Source organism: Hesperophylax consimilis, chromosome 17 (genome assembly GCF_061612785.1).
Source record: "Hesperophylax consimilis isolate HC1 chromosome 17, BYU_Hcon_1.0, whole genome shotgun sequence".
Classification (NCBI taxonomy): domain Eukaryota; kingdom Metazoa; phylum Arthropoda; class Insecta; order Trichoptera; family Limnephilidae; genus Hesperophylax; species Hesperophylax consimilis.
Genome location: NC_142852.1, coordinates 5,210,884 through 5,231,142, shown reverse-complemented (window position 1 = coordinate 5,231,142; position 20,259 = coordinate 5,210,884). Strand labels below are relative to the sequence as shown.

General features: G+C 35.2%; 1 pseudogene; it reads right to left on the bottom strand.

The window, feature by feature from the left end:
- Nucleotides 1-1,254: 1,254 nt before the first annotated feature.
- LOC149415830 (uncharacterized) lies at nt 1,255-1,893 on the bottom strand (annotated as a pseudogene).
- Nucleotides 1,894-20,259: the final 18,366 nt, after the last annotated feature.

Here is a 20,259-nt window from a genome sequence, read left to right as displayed (position 1 = left end):
CAATTGAGAACTCTAAGGACGGGTTGTTTCGGAGAATTTGAACAATTCATCAAATTTCAACGTTCATTTACGGGTTCTGTGAAAGTCCTATTCAAATTCTGTTATTATATCATTATAGGCTAGTTGCTTGACAGAACTGAAATAAAAACAGAACTTAAAAATATCTTTCACAGAACTTGAAAATTAACTTTGAAATTTGAAGAATTGTTCGAGTTCTCCGAAACAACCCGTCCTAAGCCAAAGCGTGTTGAAGTCGGTCACATAAAACTTATTTTGTTTTACGACATCGTTATTGAAATATTGAAGTTTATCATTTTTTTTTCTAAACTAATGTGATAATTTTCAGGATTGAATTCAAATGGGTAGGTATTCTTAAAAAAGACAATGGTATTGCTAACAATTCTTAGTCATTTATGTAAGAATGCTGTACATAACAAACTTCCATCGATAATGACCCTAATTCACGGAAATTACGGCAATTGGAATTTATACCTAATTGTTTTTCGGGGAATAATTATTATTCTGACCAGAAATATTTATTTTACAAAGCATGTTTAATGTTAATTTGATATATTTCCTAGAAGTATAATTAACCCACATTTCCAAAATTTTATCGTTTCCTAGAAAATTTATTTATCTATTTTAACGAAGGGATGGTTTCTTTATGTCTTTGAAAGAATCGCAAAGATGTGATTTTTTTTACAGGGTCATTTCGGAAAACATCAATAATTGCATTCAGAGTGAATGAGTGGTTTCTTCAGTGAGATCATAAGTAGGAGATTCTTTCCATACCATTTTTTAGAGAACATTTATAATTGTATAATTAGAATGTACACATTTATAAACCAATATATTTATGACATATGAGTTCCCAATGTTTATATGACTAGATATTTAATTTTAAATAAAGTACTATAATTTTTAGAATTTCTTAAGTAGTAGATTTTACACATTTATAAACCAAGTATATGACAAATGATTTTTTTTTCAAGCTCGTTTTGGAGAACATTAATTTGTTAGTTGTTTCTTTATTTATTTTGTTTTGCGCCCAGAGGGCTTTTACATAAATAATAAAGGCAGTACATATTAACATGATAAAATACTTTAACATGAGAAAAAAATAGTATAAATAAAGTTATGATGGAGATAAAAAGTATATAAATGAAATGAAAATATAAGCAACAAAATTTTTAAGAACAGTGAGATAATATCAATAATTTACGATAAAAACTATCCCACTGGACCTTTAGCACATTACTCAGAATCATCTAAAAGTTCACCTATACCACTTATTTCCCCACTGATTGAAGATCCCAAAGATGATCCAACGGAGGTATCTTCATCTGATTCCCCAAGATGTATTGTGAATTCATCAGTGTAAGTATCGATCTTGGGTTCTAATTTTTCGTATTTATCCTCTTGTTCCTTGACCTTTCTAAAAATGTCTTTGAATGTCTGGGCATTAATTGCGACAACTTCTTCTCCAAGTAAAGTCTGGACGGAATCCACCGTAAAAGTAACATTCCTGACAGCTACGCGTCCTTTTATTATTCCCCAACAGAGTTCGATTGGGTTCAGTTCCGGGTGGTATGGTGGCAGACGCAATACTGAGTGACCATGCTTTTCCAGCAATTGGTCCAGAATGTATTTCTTGACTCGTATCTTGTGGAGCTTAATAATATCATACAATATTGGTATTGTGTTTTTAATCGGATACGGTATTCCATGCTTTTCCAACCAGGTCAGCATAACTCCTTTTCTTGAACTTGATATCGGGATCCTTTCGCATTATTCATTGTGGTATGACGCATTGTCTATAACAAGCACAGATTTTGGTTCCAGATTTGGCAAAACCTTTTCCGTGATCCATTTTCTGTAATTGGCAGAATTCATAGCACCATGGTAGTCGCCAGTCCTCTGATCAGATTTAAATGTTAACAGTGCGTTGGGTACAAAACCATTTTCACTGCATGCATGAAGTATTATTAGACGTTTGCCTTTAGACACAGGAACTTTAGCTCCTTTATTGGAGTTGTCAGTCCACGCACGCGGTGTTGTATGTGTACTATGAATGTATGTTTCATCAGAATACACAATTGGAAGTCCGTCATTCCTATATTCTTCTAATTTAGTGAGATATGTGGTACGTTTAAGTCGGATATCATTTTTTTCAATAGGCAACTTTCGGTTTGTTTCTGTTTTTCTCCATCGAAAACCCAAATTGTGAACAACTTTCCTTAACGTAGTTATACACCCTGCGTAGTCGATGTCCCCTTTCAGAACTCTATGAATCTTTTTCATCGTTGGCAAAGACTTATGAACTAAATGAAAATCATACACACATCTTCTAATAACTTCCTTATCGAAATCATCTACATCTGATTTGGTTGATAGTCTGCGTCGTTTCTTCCCTGGTGTGCTGAAGGTTGGTCGTTGAGTTGACGATGATGACGGTTGTGTTTCTGCTTCCTTTGCCACTCCAGTTACGATACGTCGAATACTAGTCTGCGATACTCCAGTTGCCTTAGACGTCAAATCATATAAGTCAGTCATGCTTAAAAATTGACCACCGTTTTTTATATGATGCATAAAATAATTAAACACGCGGAATAAAATTTCACGACTTTGTCCATTCAGTGATTTGCCACGTCCCGTTTTGTAACAGGACTCCATGATGTCGTAATAAATATTCACTTGCACACTTTAAAAACACTCTGTAAATCTACTAATTCGAATTAAAATGATGAAAACTATTTATTATTTCAAATTCAAAAATTGGTAATTATTTCACTTGCGATATGTAGGTGCACGTATGTTTAAATCAAATTACGAACTGAATGAATAGGACACCCCGTAAGTATACCCCGTAACGGTATTGTTAAAACTTGCCTCTCTTCTAACTAGTTACAATAAGTGAGCGTAAGCAAGACAGAGAGCCTTATCGCGTTAGTGGGCGGCGCTTGACGTTCACACAGATAGACCAATACATCAATTCTAAGCATTTTTATTGCTTCCTTCTTTCGTTGCGTTACCTATACCATCAAGTGTCGTCCGGCGGCGATTTGCTCACTGCGCGCCTACTCACAGAAGAAAAAAATGTGCTCTATATTATTTACGGTTTAATACATTTATATTCTCAAAATGAAAATTATTCACTTATTGTGAAAAATACAAGTGATACTTAAAACTAAATATAAGAATTACTTGTGAGTATTATAGTAGGTACTTCTATATACAGAAACTAATAAGTAGTCAGACACTCTTAGTTCACCAATAAATTACAGTGTTGTGGATATAATGAAAAGGTGAATGTTCTATTACGTATCATTATAATCGCAAGTCTATAGCAATTGGACATTATATTATGCTAAGAGTAAATAAGAGTTGTTTATTTACAAAGTTTAAATGTACACTATAACTTATGTTACTTTTATTGTAAAAACTAAGAAAGCTCTTTTATTTCAGTGTATCATACGTGTCCAGAAGCATGCTAGAATTTTCAATAAAATTCATATTTACGTAAATGAGTCCAATGATGTTGTTTTTTTCAATTATGAATATTGCCGGTTTAAATAGCCAAATAATTTACAAAGCCAATACTGAACACTTGATGCTACGCTGACAGTACTTGAGGAGATTGCGATGGTCCTGGTTAAGCCATATATGATCGCAAGGTCTTTTAGAGACACTTTAAATATTCCTGAGGAACCAAATTGCTCGCTTTGTTCGTTAGGTATAGAACAAACATCATCTTCAAAGAAGGAAGGCAAATGCAGTATATATCCTTCAAAGAAAAATAGGCACACGAAAAAAGGGTGTTGCAGATGCTCAAAATTGCTGTGCAATGAACATTGGCACATACTTATGTGAAGACTTTTTCGTCAAAGCATATCCTGTAGATTTAGAAAATATTTAATGTGGTTTTTTTTTCCATTTTTATAAATATTATAGAAGTATAATGTAGAATAACTTAAAAAAGTAAATTAAAATGTTAAATTTTATAAAGTCGACTGATAACCAAAGTTCCTTTGAACAGAGTTCAGTAAATATGTCGATTTATAATTCTTTATTTGTGTTTTACTTAAATCCTCAAAAAATAAATTAACTAAATTGCAGTATTCTTACTTAAAATAGTCCACAAAAACGAGCGGCAAAATGCTCCCCACGCTTCCACTAACGTTTTACGGAGAGACGCGCCCACTCTAGGGTTAAGTCATAATATGGGCATATTATAGCTTCAATTTTCGAAAAATGATCTCTAAACATTTCCTGTTACACATTATGTATAAAACGAAATTACCACAATCGAGAATTTTTTAGAATTTGCCTATAAATACAAAAAAAAACATCTCCTGTAAAATTTTCCAAATGGTCTATTGAAAATACAAGCATTAAGGCAGCAATTTGTCAAACTGAGACAGTGCACTTTTGTATCTGCATGTACCTACAGTAATAGATATAAAAATATTATATATCAAATTGAGACATTGCACTTTCACTAAGGAACTGGATAAAACTATTCATATTTTGGAATATATTTGTCCCACTGTAATTTATTGTAATAAAATCGTAGATAAAATACCAAATTCATTCTCAATTTAAATATCAGATTATTAAAACAAAACTTTAATCAATTTCTACAATTAATTCATTTGCTAAATCATAAAACGGATGTTTTTTTTTTATTTTTATTTTTTTATATTAACTCCACACAGGAGGCCCTGAAGAAAATAATTTCCCTCAGGGCCTATGTCATCTTTGGGGATGCTGTGTGGAGGGTCTTTTTGTGGAGAGGAAGGAGTGAACATGGGTCTTGAAGAGTCCCATGTTGTAGGAGGGAGGAAACACAGAGGCCGGCAGTTCGTTCCAAAGCCGAGTTAACCGAAGCATTCGCCAGTGAGAACAATAATTTTGTATTCAGAATTATAGCTACTTTTTAACGTCTTGTGCGATATACATAAACAGTGGTATTGTTGTATTTGTGAAATCGTGTTATTAAAACATCACAGTGGAAGAAGTACCTATGCACCGAGTTAATTGCCTACATTTTAATCTATGTGTAAATAAAAAATGTTTTAATATTATCGCCATTTACCGAACACACGGATTTAACGAATATACTTTTATGCATGAATTCAGACACATTATTTTTTCAAAAAAGAATTTACAAAAACATAAAAATAATTGCCAATTTTAACATTAACATATCAAACGAAAATAATAACGAAATAAAAACTGATTTCATTAATTTTATGTCCGAAATGAATTTTATATTATGAATAAAAATGTATTCTAGAGAAATGACGGGACAACGTCCATTTTTTATAGATCTCATATGGTGTAACACAAAAGATACCGACAAATTACAAACAATAATATCAACAAATAATATTACTGACCATCACACCTGAATCCATATACCTACAAAAACTGTATATTAGTAAGCGTTCAAAGATGGTTGGAAAGGGAGACATGCAAGTACGAATATTAGAGGGAGCGCGCTAATACCGGGTGTGGCAAAAGTAATCACCCTATTGGAAAACGCTATAACTTTTGAAAATGGCGCCAAATGTCAATTCGGTTTTGACATTTGTGAAGTCAACAAACACAGAGTACGAATCGACAAGACATGAATCGGTTTACTTCGCAAGAACGCGGAATAATAAGCAGTACCAAAGTTTAACATAAACAAAAAAAAATACAGCAAAAGAACATTGGTTGATTACTTTTGCCCCACCATGTATTAAAAAAAGAAAATAATTAAGCGAAAATATTTAATAAAACACGACTCGATGGAAAAACAGCAAAAATCCTTCGACAAATGCTTTAGTTTTAATATATCGGAACACGTGCTTATGCACTTGCGTACGTCTTGATAATATATAATGATGAAATGCGAATATGTAACGATTTCTATGAACACGTGTTCTGACATCTGATAATACATTGGTATTTTACTAATAGCTTATCAGGAAACCATCAATTCATTCATTAAGGGCCTGCAATCCCGTTCTAAACCGGATTTCGAATAATTTGAAGAGATTCTGATCCGTATAAGTAACCTGTTATAACCTTGTTTTTGATTCATCGCTTTTCATGGCTCTACATCACTTTTTAAATTTGTGTTGAGTTGTCATCTTTATGTGTTATACGGTCACCACATTTTGTTTGCCTGTCTTGTGCTCCCAAAAGTGTACGGAGTGTTGCGCGTATGTTTGAATAGTGGTTGCTTTGAGTGCCGATTAGAAATAAGTAGGTACTTATGTATTAATAGTAGTTGCTTTGAGTGACGATGAGAAATAGGTAGATAGGTATTTATCAATTTAATTTAAACGCCCCGATGGACGTTAACATTAAACATATTTTACTGCATAATACAGTGACAACAGAAGGTTTTATTATTAAAGCATCAACACAAAAATAACATTTTTTTAATGTATGAAAAGTGGTTGCTTTGAGTGCCGATTGGAAAAAGGCAGGAACTTTTGTAATTGTATGATTATTTGCGTAAGAAAATGAAAATTTCAGTTAGTTTAACATCAGAACACGCGTTCACACTTTATGTTGACTCCACGAGAACGGGTTGTTTCTTCGACTAAGTTTTGTAGTCATGTGAAAAGAGTTTCCGGCATCTGTTTTTTCTTCTTCATATAATTAAATCCTTCCTACAGCCCCTACCTTAAGCCGCCTCTTAACGCTGCCAAAATAAATGACGATATAGTTCCCCTGTCTTAACACTGTACAGACAAGGACGCTCTTGTGAGGTATAACATAAAAAATCATTTTTTTGTCTTAATTTAGTGACTTAATCTATATTATCATTTTACACAAAGAGTGTAAGTGAGCGGGTGGATTAAATAATTTATTAAGTGCGTATACATCTTTTCAGAGGTGTCATTTTTTTATTGTGTCGAGTAAAGTTTAATGTATTCACGTAATTGTTGATTATTTTTAGACGTCTTACATTTCTGAATTGCTTTATTCAAATAATTAATGTGTGTGTTTCTTCAAATCTCCTTTTCGAGAAGATAAATAGTGAATCTGGGTACATAAAAAATGTTTTTCTCCACTGTGAGTCAGCATTTGGCTCTGTAAAGTGCCTTTTAGAGAAAATGAATAATTGCACTCAGAACATAAACAAGAGTTTTACTCCACTGTGAACAAGCATGTGACTCTTTAAATTGCTCTTTTGAGAAAATGAATTATTACGCTGGAAACATGAAAAACGTTTAATTACACTGGAAACATGAAAAACGTTTAATTCCAATGTGTGTCAGCATGTGGCTCTTTAAATTGCCCATTCGAGAACATGTATAGTCGCACTCAGAACATGAAAAAGGTTTAATTCCACTGTGTGTCAGCATGTGGTTCTTTAAATTACTCTTTTGAGAACATGTATAGTTGCACTCAGAACATGAAAAAGGTTTTATTCCACTGTGAGTCAGCATGTGGCTCTTTAAATTGCTCTTTTGAGAACATGTACAGTTGCACTCAGAACATGAAAAAGGTTTTACTCCACTGTGAGTCAGCATGTGGCTCGTTAAAGTGGCCTTTTTAGAACATATATAGTTGCACTCAGAACATGAAAAATGTTTGACTCCACTGTGAGTCAACATGTGGCTCTTTAAAGTGCTTTTTTGAGAAAACGAATAATTGCACTCAGAACATGAAAAACTTTTTTCTCCACTGTGAGTGAGCATGTGTCGCTTTAAATTGCCCTTTAGAGAACATGAATAGTTGCACTCAGAACACAAAAAAGTTTTTACTCCACTGTGAGTAAGTATGTGTCTCTTTAAACCGCTCTTTTGAGAAAATGAATTATTGCACACGGAACATGAAAAAGGTTTTACTCCACTGTGAGTCAGCATGTGGCTCTTTAAATTGATCTTTTGAGAACATGTATAGTTGCACTCAAAACATGAAAAAGGTTTTACTCCACTGTGAGTCAGCATGTGGCTCTTTAAATTGCTCTTTTGAGAACATGTATAGTTGCACTCAGAACATGAAAAAGGTTTTACTCCACTGTGAGTCAGCATGTGGCTCTTTAAAGTGGCATTTTTAGAACATATATAGTTGCACTCAGAACATGAAAAAGGTTTGACTCCACTGTGAGTCAACATGTGGCTCTTTAAAGTGCTTTTTTGAGAAAACGAATAATTGCACTCAGAACATGAAAAACTTTTTTCTCCACTGTGAGTGAGCATGTGTCGCTTTAAATTGCCCTTTAGAGAACATGTATAGTTGCACTCAGAACATAAAAAAGGTTTTACTCCACTGTGAGTCAGCATGTGGTTCTTTAAATTGCTCCTTTGAGAACATGTATAGTTGCACTCAGGACATGAAAAAGGTTTTACTTCACTGTGGGTCAGCATGTGGCTCTTTAAAGTGGCCTTTTGAGAACATGTATAGATGCATTCAGAACATGAAAATCGTTTTTCTCCAATGTAAATCAGCACGTGGCTCTTTAAGGTGCTTTTTGTAAAGTGTACTTCCTTAGTGTGAAACGGCATGTGGCTCTTTAAATCGCTCTTTTGAGAACATGAATAGTTGCAGTCGGAACAGGAGTAGTTAGTATCGGGAGATACGAATAGCTTTTCCGCGAGATGCATCTTCAGCTCTGTAGACAAAATGAAAAATTTCTTTTTTAAATAAGGCTCAGTTAAGACTAATTAGATACACTAAGTATAGTTAAGCGCAGTTACTTCATAAATATGATAGGATACTCAAAAAATGGATATCATTTACATTATTTTCAGATTTTTTTAAATATTACTAGGAAAATCGGTTTTACTTGCTGTCTGGGTAATAGTTTCAATGCGTTCTAAGCATTCGTTTTTAAGATCAGGCAGGTCTATGTCTATTTCCATATAAGGAAAACCCCCCTTATCTTCTTCTCGTGGCGTAAGTTCTGCCTTTATGGTATCAGCCTCAACATTAACGCTACCTGAAAAAACAAATCAATAATACGTACAAGATAAACGACAAAATGCATTTTTTATTTAAAAGCTTTAAATTATTTTTCAACGACTGAGAACGCCTTTATAAACAATGAAAAGCGTGAATTTTGAGAAGAGACTGCATATTTTTGAGAAAAATAATAAATTGAGATGTCCGTTTCAGATCGTCAGATGCATGATTCAAGGAAAAATCTTTTAATCTTGAGAATCTTCAGTACGGAGTTTGGTTGTTTTCAGTCAATGGAAACTTTGTAACCTTGATCATGACCGTGACCGATATATAAGTTGTAAGAGTGTAGTTATTTGGCAGTTTTCTACAAATGTTCATTTAAAAATAAATAAACTTATAAACAAACAGAACGTAAATATGTCCTGTTAACACGATATTTCCAAACGGACATGGATTCCGAACACCCGAATTTAAAATTTAACATTTAATATGTATGGAATGCAACTAACTGACTGTCCGAGAACTCCCGCATATTGCAAGCATTCCTTCTTTACATCTGAGAGGTCGTAAACAATATCCGTATACGGCATTTCACCTCCGCCTTCTTTCTGGGGCCCTGGTTCCCTGATTTTGAAGACAATGTAAATACACCCAGGAATAGCTTGAAATGTTAAATATTTCATAGAAAACAGGTTTTACCTGATGTCTGGGTAGTTATTTCAAATCGTTCTAAGCATTCCTTTTTAACATCTGGCAGGTCTACGTCAATTTCCATGTAAGGATATCTCCCTTGAGCGTCTTCTCGGGGTTCAAGATCAGCCTTGAAAGTAACTGTCTCCACATTATTTCTACCTGCACAAACAATACATATATTGATAATTGATGTACAGTAAAATGTATATATACTATTTAAATATAAATATTAAAGATTGATGATACCATTGACTCACCACGTAGAAGCAGGAATTTGCGAAAGAGACTTTAAAGTTTATTTTATTAATGGAATGATGTTTTCTTCCATCAATATCTAGGTATCTTAAATGTATAAACAATTATGTCGAAAATAAGATAAGGTGAAACCTTATGTCCTGTCTGCACAACATTTCAAAACGGAAATGAATTTCAAACCTCCGAATTTGACATCCTACATACTTTTACAGGTGAAATTCAACTTACTGGCTGACCGAGTTCTCTCCGCATGTTGCAAACATTCCTTCTTTACATTTGGTAGGTCGATATCTATGTCTGTATACGGTTTTTCACTTCCGCCTTCTTTCCGGGGCTCTGGTTCCGTCTTGATGGAAACAGTATCTGGATTAAGTAGATCCATGGCACTGTTCTGTGGTAGCAATTTGTGATTGGTTCAAGCCCAAACAAATGTACCTGAAACTAAATATTGTGATAAAGGAACCTTTGAATATTTGGTTTACAATTCTTGGTTCACAATTTTAGGGAACAAGAATATAATTAGATTATAAAATTTACAACTAAATATATAAATATAAAGATAAAACAGTATTACCTTATATTAGATCCGCCATTCGGCTTTCAACAGAATATCGGAACTCCATATTTTTAAAATATGAGTATTTAAATCAATGCAAACTTAAAACTGTAATCCGCTAATATTATTGGGCGACGTATTTACAAAAACGGGCTACGCCAACGTTGTTCTTATTATTCAGAAAAGGGTTTAAAAAGTCTTCCGTACGCAACTGATTTATTCAGTGCGCGATATGATCAACAACGGAAATTAGTGTGACTGACGTCTCTGCTATCGGACATTTGGGATTAGAAGAAGAAAGTGTGAGCAATTGCTACTGCATATAAACCCTAGACTGTTGCTGGCTCACTCTAGTAAACTCAAGTCAAAGTACCAATTTAATTATTCCACAGAAACTCTGATCTAAAAATAAGTAAACGTCAGATTGACTTTTTTATCATTTTTCCCACCAAAGTTTTAGCATGACGTACCTAGCCCAAATTAAAGAAGGTGTTCGCTCAGTTTGATTCGGAATAACTGCCGGTACCAAAAGGGATACCGATGAATATACGTATTAGTACTTACCGACAACTATCATAAGAATGGGATGATAAAATGAACTGCGTAGGTTAAACAGAGTTTTGAAACAGGGTCAAACCATTTGCTTACATGCATAGTTGCAAGCGGAACATGAAAAAAGTTTTTCTCTACTGTGAGTCAGCATGTGCCCCTTCAGCTGACCCTTTCGACAACACGCATAGTTGCACACGGAACATGAAAATGGTTTTTCTCCACTGTGATTCATCATATGGCTCTTAAGTTGACCCTTTCTATAACATGCATAGTTGCAAGCGGAACATGAAAAAGGTTTTTCTCCCGTGTGAGTAACCATGTGGCTCTTTAAATCACCCTTTCTAGAAGATGAATAGTGGCAACCGGTACAGTAAAAATATTTTTCTCTTTCATGGGTGGGTACGTTTATTGCAAAATTTGACTTAGGAGAGGAGGAGTAGTTGCTATGTGGAGGAGTGAATCCTTTTTCGACAAAATGCGTCTGAAGATCTGTCGACAAATTTGAAAAATAACATGGGTGAAAATGACTCAGTTAAACACATTTTTTCTAAACTTAGAGTAAATAAGCGAAGTAAGTTCGTAGAAAGGTTAAAAAAATAGGAGAGTCCGAATCGTTCAAGTTTACAGTGAAAAATTGGTTTTACCTGCTGCCTTGGTAATTCTTCCAAAGCGTTCTAAGCATTCCTCTTTTACATCTGGCAGTTCTATGTCAATTTTCATATAAGTAAGCCCCGCTTCATCTTCTCGGGGTCCAAGATCCGCGTTTACGGTAACTGCCTCCACATAAATGCTTCCTGTAATAAAAATGACAATAAATAGAATGTATTTTTGCATGGCCAGCCCTGAACCAAACGGCGCCAGGCGCGAGTTAAATTTTGACTGCCCTAACAGTCTCAATTAGTACAAGCCAAAGCAGGATATCACTGTAATGAATAAAATGATGATTTGTGTTTTTTTGTAGCGCGGTATTTATCAAAAATAATATCAAAGGCGATGTGTTAGGTTGAGCACTCGACGCCCGGAGCGAACTGCTCCAATTGCGCCAGGATAGGGCCAGCCCTGTTTCTTCGTAAAATTGATATAAACGAGAATTTTTTTTAAATTGGTAAACAATAAACTATTTTTTACGAATAAAGATACCATTGATCAACGAGGTCAAAGTTAGATAAAAAAATAACCTCAGATGTCCGCTTCAGTGACCGATTCTTCAAAAAACAAAAACTTTCTCTAGAGCACCCGTAGTAGAGAGTTTGATTGTTTTCAGTCAATGGGATATTGTTTTTACAATCAATATTTATGTATTTTTAACGTATAATGAATACGTGTTATTTACATCATGTCCCAAATGAAATTAGGTGAAAATCGAGGAACAGACAACTTATTGTGAATTAATTTATGGTTCTTCAAAGTACAATCCCATTAAACCGCAATTAAGCAGTTTTTCAACCGGATGTTGATGTTTAATTACAATATAACATATTTTCATAATATTATGACTAATTACAATACAACTTATACCTCATATTTATCACCAACCACTGCCATAATCAAAAGTATTCCTAATACAGAGTATCTCTGCTTAGTAGCCATGTTTTCAGCATATATCTGAATCTCTGAGGTTATTCGCATTTTTTTATATTGCTTGTTAACATGTTGAATATTTTGGGCACGTTGTATTCCAGGTTTCACTGTCCGTATTTATTGTTATGTTTTGGTACAAGCATTCCTTCATTTTTTGTGAACCTAGTATTATGTTCATGTTCGACTTTCCTCTAATATTCAGAGTCAGATATATGCTGAATCAATATTTTGTGCCATAATAAGGCCTGTACCGGTGAGACAGTCAAGTTCCGATACAATAATGATATGTTTCGCCTCTGTGAAAATATCTGTTTTGGAACTTTTTTTTTTTTTTTTACAGTAATACCGCACAAGAGTCCCAACTGTTCCCGTCTGGAGCCAGTGAGACTATGGCATCCCCAATTGGGGTATGTTGTGAGGCTGAGGGTATTGGGAAGGGGAGGGAGATGGGGAAGAGGAAGGTGGGGAAGTACCTGGCTATTCAGATCTGGTCACCAAACACGGCTAAAGCCATTTCAAGCAACGTTTCAATTCTGAATGGTGGTCTTACACCAGGGCGATACTGAGAGTATCTTCCACTCTGGAACGTGCCGCAAATATACTATATATTATTTTAAATTAATTAATTGTGAAATAACACAAATTAATCAAATAAAATTTATTTGCGCACGCCGGGTTCGAACCCGCGACCTTCGGATCTGTAGTCAAAAGCGTATACCACTAGACCACGCCGGCCGTCAAAACTAGTAATTTAATCATAGAATTTTATACTAATTGTAGGTAATTTAGGTTAGTTTTGCAAGAGTGTCCCCATGTGGTTATTCCATATCGTAAAGTAGATTCTGCAAGTGATAAGTAAATTATTTTAAAAATATTCACAGGAACGAAACATTTCAATTTGTACAGTTTACCCACTAACGCACTCAGCCTTTTACAAATTTTGTTTATTTGCAAGTCCCATTTAAAGTTGCAATCAACAGTCACTCCCAAATAAAAATATTCATTAACAAGTTCAATACTATCGCATTTGAAGTTCTGCAAAATGTTTTGATGAATACATTAAAAATTGTGGGATATTATTTCAGGCTTATTCAGAACTGAAGCATGTGGAGATCGTATGTGCATCAATTTGTTTTTTTTTGGTATTTATGGTTAGGACTGCGTCGTGTGACCATTTTCATAAAGTCATTCTGCATATATTTAATAGCATTAGATAATTGATCATCAGATATAACAAGAGCAGGGTCGTCTGCGTATACAAAATGTTTTATGTATAACAAAAAGTTTTTTCATTATTGATACAAATATTATATAAAGCGTGGGTCCCAAAATTGAACCCTGAGGTACGCCAACGCTCACTTTTTTTCTTCCCACTCAGTTTTTCTAATATTTTTACACAGATATGTCTATTAAATAAATAATTTTTAAACAAATTAAGTAGGTTTCCTCTAATTCCAATTGCCTCTAAGATTTTTAATAATTTTTGTCGATCAATGGTATCAAATGCTTTGGAATTATCGATAAATAGTACTAATACATGTCTTTTACGGTTTAATTCTTTATGTATATAATTCGAGAAGTCCTGTAATAATTTTTCTGTGGTTTTTTTCTTTTGAAATCCGTATTGTTTGTTGTCTATAATGCAAAATTTATGTAGTAATTGTTTAATTTAAACAAAAAACATACTTTTCTAAAATTTTATCAAGTGCAGGCAAGATACTAATAGGTCGATAGTTGACTATTTCCGAGTTTTTTCCTCCTTTTTATATAGGTCTAACAATAGCACATTTAAGGTCATCAGGCATTTTCCCTTGTACAATAAGTCTATTTACAAAGTTAGTTGACAAATGACTCAAAAATAATAATATCCACTATCAAAAAAATTGATGACATACCAACACAAAATCTAAAAATATACAGACTTGGTGCTAAAAAACCTGGAGTCATCAGACCAATTAAAGTGGAATTTGAAGATTCTTTCCAAGTAAAATACATTCTTCGGAATAAATTAAAAATTACCGATGGAATAAAGATAAAACCGGACTTGATAATAACTCAGCGAAATCACATGAAGAATCTGATAATAGAATTAGAACAACGGAAAAATAGCGGTGAAACAAATCTCACGATAAAATATGTTCATTCTATTCCGAAAATCGTTCAACAGCATACACCAAAAAACTACACAATAAACTAAATCACTGTTACCTATATTATCAAAACGTCAGAGGAATTCGAACTAAGCTGGACACTCTCAGACTAGAAATAACTACTTCAATATTTGATGTGTTGATTTTCACAGAAACTTGGTTACATCCGGATATTCACACTGCAGAACTAGGAATGTCAAGATACAACGTTTTCCGCCAGGATAGAAATCAATATACAAACGATGACATTAAAAACAATAAAAGAAGAGGTGGTGGAGTTCTGATTGCAGTAGCGAAAAATATTTTCTCCAGACAGTTAAATACAAAAAACGTTGAAATAGAGCAATTATTTGTTATGATTAATACAGGTAAAAACATAATTTTATTGGGTAATGTGTACATTCCGCCTAAATCGGATTTAAGTATTTATACTAAGCATTTTGAAGATATTGAAATTTTACAATTAAAATATCCAAAAGTAAAAATAATTATAACTGGCGATTTTAATCTTCCGAACATCATTTGGAATCAAAACTTTATGGAATTGACAGGTATAGAAAACGCTGGCTTGTCAACTATAAACAAAGAAGTTATAAGCATGTCAAATTTTATAAATCTAACACTAACTAACTAACTAACTAACCATCACGCCGTTTCCCCGCAGGGGTAGGCAGAGAGGACGGACCGCCAAACAACTCGGTCTTGGCACACACTCCTTGCCTCATTCACATTCATACATCGTCTCATACATACTCTTCTATTGTTCTGACTCTTGACATGGCCCGACTCAAGTATCTGATTCACTTGGTCATGCCATGTCTTCCTCGGGCGTCCCCGACTTCTGCTTCCATTCACATTTGCATCGTATATTCTCCTTACACTCCTTTCTTCGCTCATTCGCTCTACATGCCCAAACCATCTAAGCGTCCCTTTCTTGATCTTACTCATTACGCTTACATCAGTCTTGCACTCTTTGCGGATATCCACATTCCTCACACGATCATACATGGTTTTACCACACATACGCCTCAGGGATCTCATTTCAACAGCATTCAATCTACTTTCATCCTTTCTTTGCCAGTTCCATGCCTCACTTCCATACATCAGGGTAGGTACCAGCACTCCATTGTGGACTGCTAACTTCGCTTCTTTGGACAATTTTTTGTTAGCGCCAACTGCGTTCAGTCCTCCATGAATGGAGTTACCTGCATTTACTCTTCTTTCAATATCTCTGTCAGCCTTCCCATCTCTCGTAAACATGCTTCCTAAATACACAAATTCATCCACCTGCTCCAAGTATTCCTCATTCACAGCTATATTGCACACTGTTTTCGTACTTTCTCTTTCAAACACCATTACTTTAGACTTACTTACATTCATCATTAACTCATTCTTCACGCATACTTCGTTCATCCTAGACACGAGAGACTGCAGATCATCCATACTATTAGCAATCAGCACCGTATCATCAGCATACAACAGGCAACATACTTTCAGATTACTCAAATTCGCGCCCAATCCCACCTCTTTCAATTCTTGCATACAATTATCCATGTATAGATTGAATAACCACGGTGACATTACGCAGCCTTGTTTAACACCTTTTGTGATATCAAACCACCCCGTAAAACCACCGTTCACCCTAACACATGCAACGCTTCCCTCATATAGAGACGCAATTGCCCGAGTCAGATTCGCATTCACTCCATACTTGGACCTCACCTTCCATAGCTTTTTCCTGTCGACTCGGTCGTATGCTTTTTGTAGATCTACAAAGGCACAGAAAAGTTTCTGTTTTTTTGCCAGAAACTTCTCGGTGAGCAAACGCAATGAGAAGATCTGGTCCATGCACCCCCTTCCACTCATAAAGGCACCTTGCACATCCCATATTTTATCCTTTGTTTCCTTTCTTACCCTTTCAATCAAAATTCTACCATACAGCTTGCCAACTCAACTTAGCAGGCTAATAGCCCTATGATTCCCACATTCCATACGTGACCCTTTACCTTTGTATAATGGCATGATCACTGCCCTTCTCCAATCTAAAGGCGTGTAACATTCCTTTAAACATTGGTTAAAAAGATTGCACAACCATGTGAGAATTATACGGCTACCTCCTTTAAAATATTCAGCAGCAATATTGTCGAAACCGACAGCCTTACCATTCTTCATACACTTAATTGATCTTTCTATCTCATCTATGCTAATTTCAGTAACATTCAGTCCATCATAATTCATATCTGATTCTCCGCTAGAATCACTGTCACTCACTTCGCTTTCAAAGACTTCCTCGAAATACTCCATCCATCTCTCTTTTATTTTTTCCTCATTCGTCAACATTTTTCCATCTTTCGATTTTATCACTTTCATGCTTCCGGTTTCAGGGCCACACCGGGACCTTTTGACTTCCTTCCAAAACAACTTAATGTTTTCTTGGAAATGGTTTGTCATTTTCATTCCTCCTTCCTCTTCCAGGCGTTTCTTTCGTTCTTTCACTCCAACTCTTACTTTTTTCTTACATTCCTTATATACTTCTTTCGCTCGATCCTTCTCTTCGCTGGAAGCACTGCCAGCCGCAATCAGACATAACCATGCTTTCTTCTTCTCTGAGACCAGTGCTTTGATATCATCATCCCACCATGCATCACCTTTCTTTCTACCTTGCGTACTTATTTCACACACCTCTCTAGCAGATTCACAAAGACTCACTTTTATGTGGTTCCATGTTTCGTCTATGCTTAGACCATCCATTTTTTTCTCATTCAATCTCATCTCTGCACAATTCACATACCTACTTACTTCTCTCATTATCGTTTTGTAGTTTTTCTATTTTGATTCTTGTTGGAGTTAGTACCGTTTTCACTTTAGAGCGCCAACCGCGAAAGAGGTTTACTCTCGACACCACCAGAAAGTGGTCAGTTTCAACCTCTGCCCCTCTGAAAACTCTCGTGTCCTCGGTAACGGCTCTCAACCTAGAGTCAATTACTACAAAATCGATAATTGACCTCTCATTTCCTCTTTCCCACGTATATTGGTGGATACCTTTATGATCGAAAAAAAGTATTGGACACAAACAGGTTCCACTCTAAACATACTTCAAGTATTCTGTTCCCGTTGTCATTCGTTCTTTTATCCCCAAACATACCTAAGGCCGATTCAAATCCGTCACGTCTAATTCCTACCCACCCATTCAAATCGCCTGCCATTATAATCCTTTCATTAATATTTTTCAGTCTCATCACATCATTCACACCAGTCCAAAAATCATCTTTCTCTTCGTCACTCTCAGAATTGACAGGGGCATAACAAACAACAAGAAACACCCTTGTCAAACCGATTTTGAACCTAATCCACATTATTCTCGGACTTACACATTCATACTGCAACATACATTCAATCATTCTGGGAGACAGTAGTGCTGCAACACCCTGACACGCCCTCTCTGTATCTGGTCTCCCAGACCAAATGACGAGCCTATCATTATGCTGCATTGTACCGCTCCCTTTTTTCATACTCTCTGTTACACAAAGTATGTCCAAATATTTGTTAACCATCGTGTCACACAATTCATTCATCTTTCTTTCCATACCTCCTCTAATATTCCACGTACCAATTCGACATTGTTCGAGTTCCTTCCTCCTCTTTGCGCCACCGAAGGGTTGGCGATGTGATGGATAGCGAGCCTCATCCACACCTGTGTCGGCCATTCCCTTCTACGAACGGCTTATCTAGTCTAACATACTGATACTTAGGTATAAATCACTAACATACAAATTAGTATAATATTTAACTTACTACATTTTGATTTTCTCATTGTTGCGGCGTGAATGGACTGTAATTTGCGATATTTTGTGAATTTGTTTGATTTGACTTACCAATATCTCCAAGCTGTCGGCACCTTCCACTTTTCTCTGCTTTAATCACCGGTAGGGTAATTTTTAGTATTGGAAGAGAGGTCAGGAAAGGGAAATGGTGATATCGGTTTTGCGAAATGGTCAATGCGTTAGAGATTGCTATTTTTATGCATTTTGTCACGGCGATCTTTTGCGGTATAACATTTGCTGTTTACAGCGCGGCGCGGTGGTTTTAATACCTAAAGATAGGTTATGCGGAAGCGGTAGGTCTGTTGAACCTTGCGGGCGGCGCGGTAATTTTAACACAACTGACTCATGTAGGTAAAATGCGCGGGACGCGGGCGGGAGACAACCGAACCAAAATATTATATGCAACAATTATAACTGGCCCGAGCATGCCCCCCGCCTTGAACAATGGTCAAAGTCACTAATATAACAAAGAAACACGTTATGAAAGGATTTAGTAAACAATTCTGAACCTGCGGTAGAACTAAATTGTAAATTAACTAAATCTAAGATAACAATACTAAACTTGTGGTAGATCTAAATTAACCAACTAAATCTAAGATTACGTTAAAGTTATTGTGAAGGCAGGGGACAGAGTTTAACGACTGCCCTGCGATATGTTCCGGAGTTAGTCTTAACGTCCGCAACGCGGATCACCCCATCTACGCCGGGGTGGACGTTTACCACTACGCCAATAGGCCATTGTAGTGGTGCGATATTGTCACTCGATATTGGATTCGAATTTGTATTCCATTTCTGACGCGATTGCAGCGTGTTCAGATACTCCATTCGCCATCGATTCCAGAAAGTCTGGACAAGATGATGTATTAGTGAATTACGAAAAAAATTTATTAAGCTATGATAATAATATTTTAAATGTTGTAGGTAAAATGTCGGTTAAGGTCGCGTTTAATTATAAATGTGTTGACACATACGATAAATACGATATACGCGGTAAATTAATTCTCTGATAGCGAGCCTATATACGTGCATTTATTTATAGACAACATTACGCTACGTTTTGTGGTCGACACAGGTGCTAGTGTAAATGCAATTTCTTACGAAACTTATATGGAAAACTTTGCTCATAAGGTATTAGTGAATTACGAAAAAAAATTATTAAGCTATGATAATAATATTTTAAATGTTGTAGGTAAAATGTCGGTTAAGGTCGCGTTTAATTATAAATTTGTTGACACGGAATTCATCATAATTAAAAACGGTAGTACAAGCATCGAGGGTAGAAATTTTTTGAGATGTTTTGGTGTTAAATTAAGTGGAATAAATCTAGTGAATAGTGAGGAAGTTGATCATAATATTCCAAGTGTTTTGAAGTTAAAATTTCCTAAAGTTTTTTCTGATAAGCCGGGACGTTTCAAAAACTACGAGGCAAATATTGAGGTTAGGTCAGACTTCAGGCCAAATTTTATTAACCCCAGACCGATTCCATATAGTTTACGTGATAAAGTCGAATGTGAATTGTGAAAAATGTTAAAGGAGGGTATTATTGAAAAAGTGGAAATTAGTGATATAGCTAGTCCGATTGTTATTGTTAAGAAAAAGGATGGTTCAATAAGAATATGTACTGATTTTAAAAATACGTTAAATCCAATGTTAGCACCTTTGAAATATCCTTTACCCAGAATTGAAGATTTAATCTCATCGTTAAATGGGGCGAAATATTTTGCAAAGATTGATTTGCGTA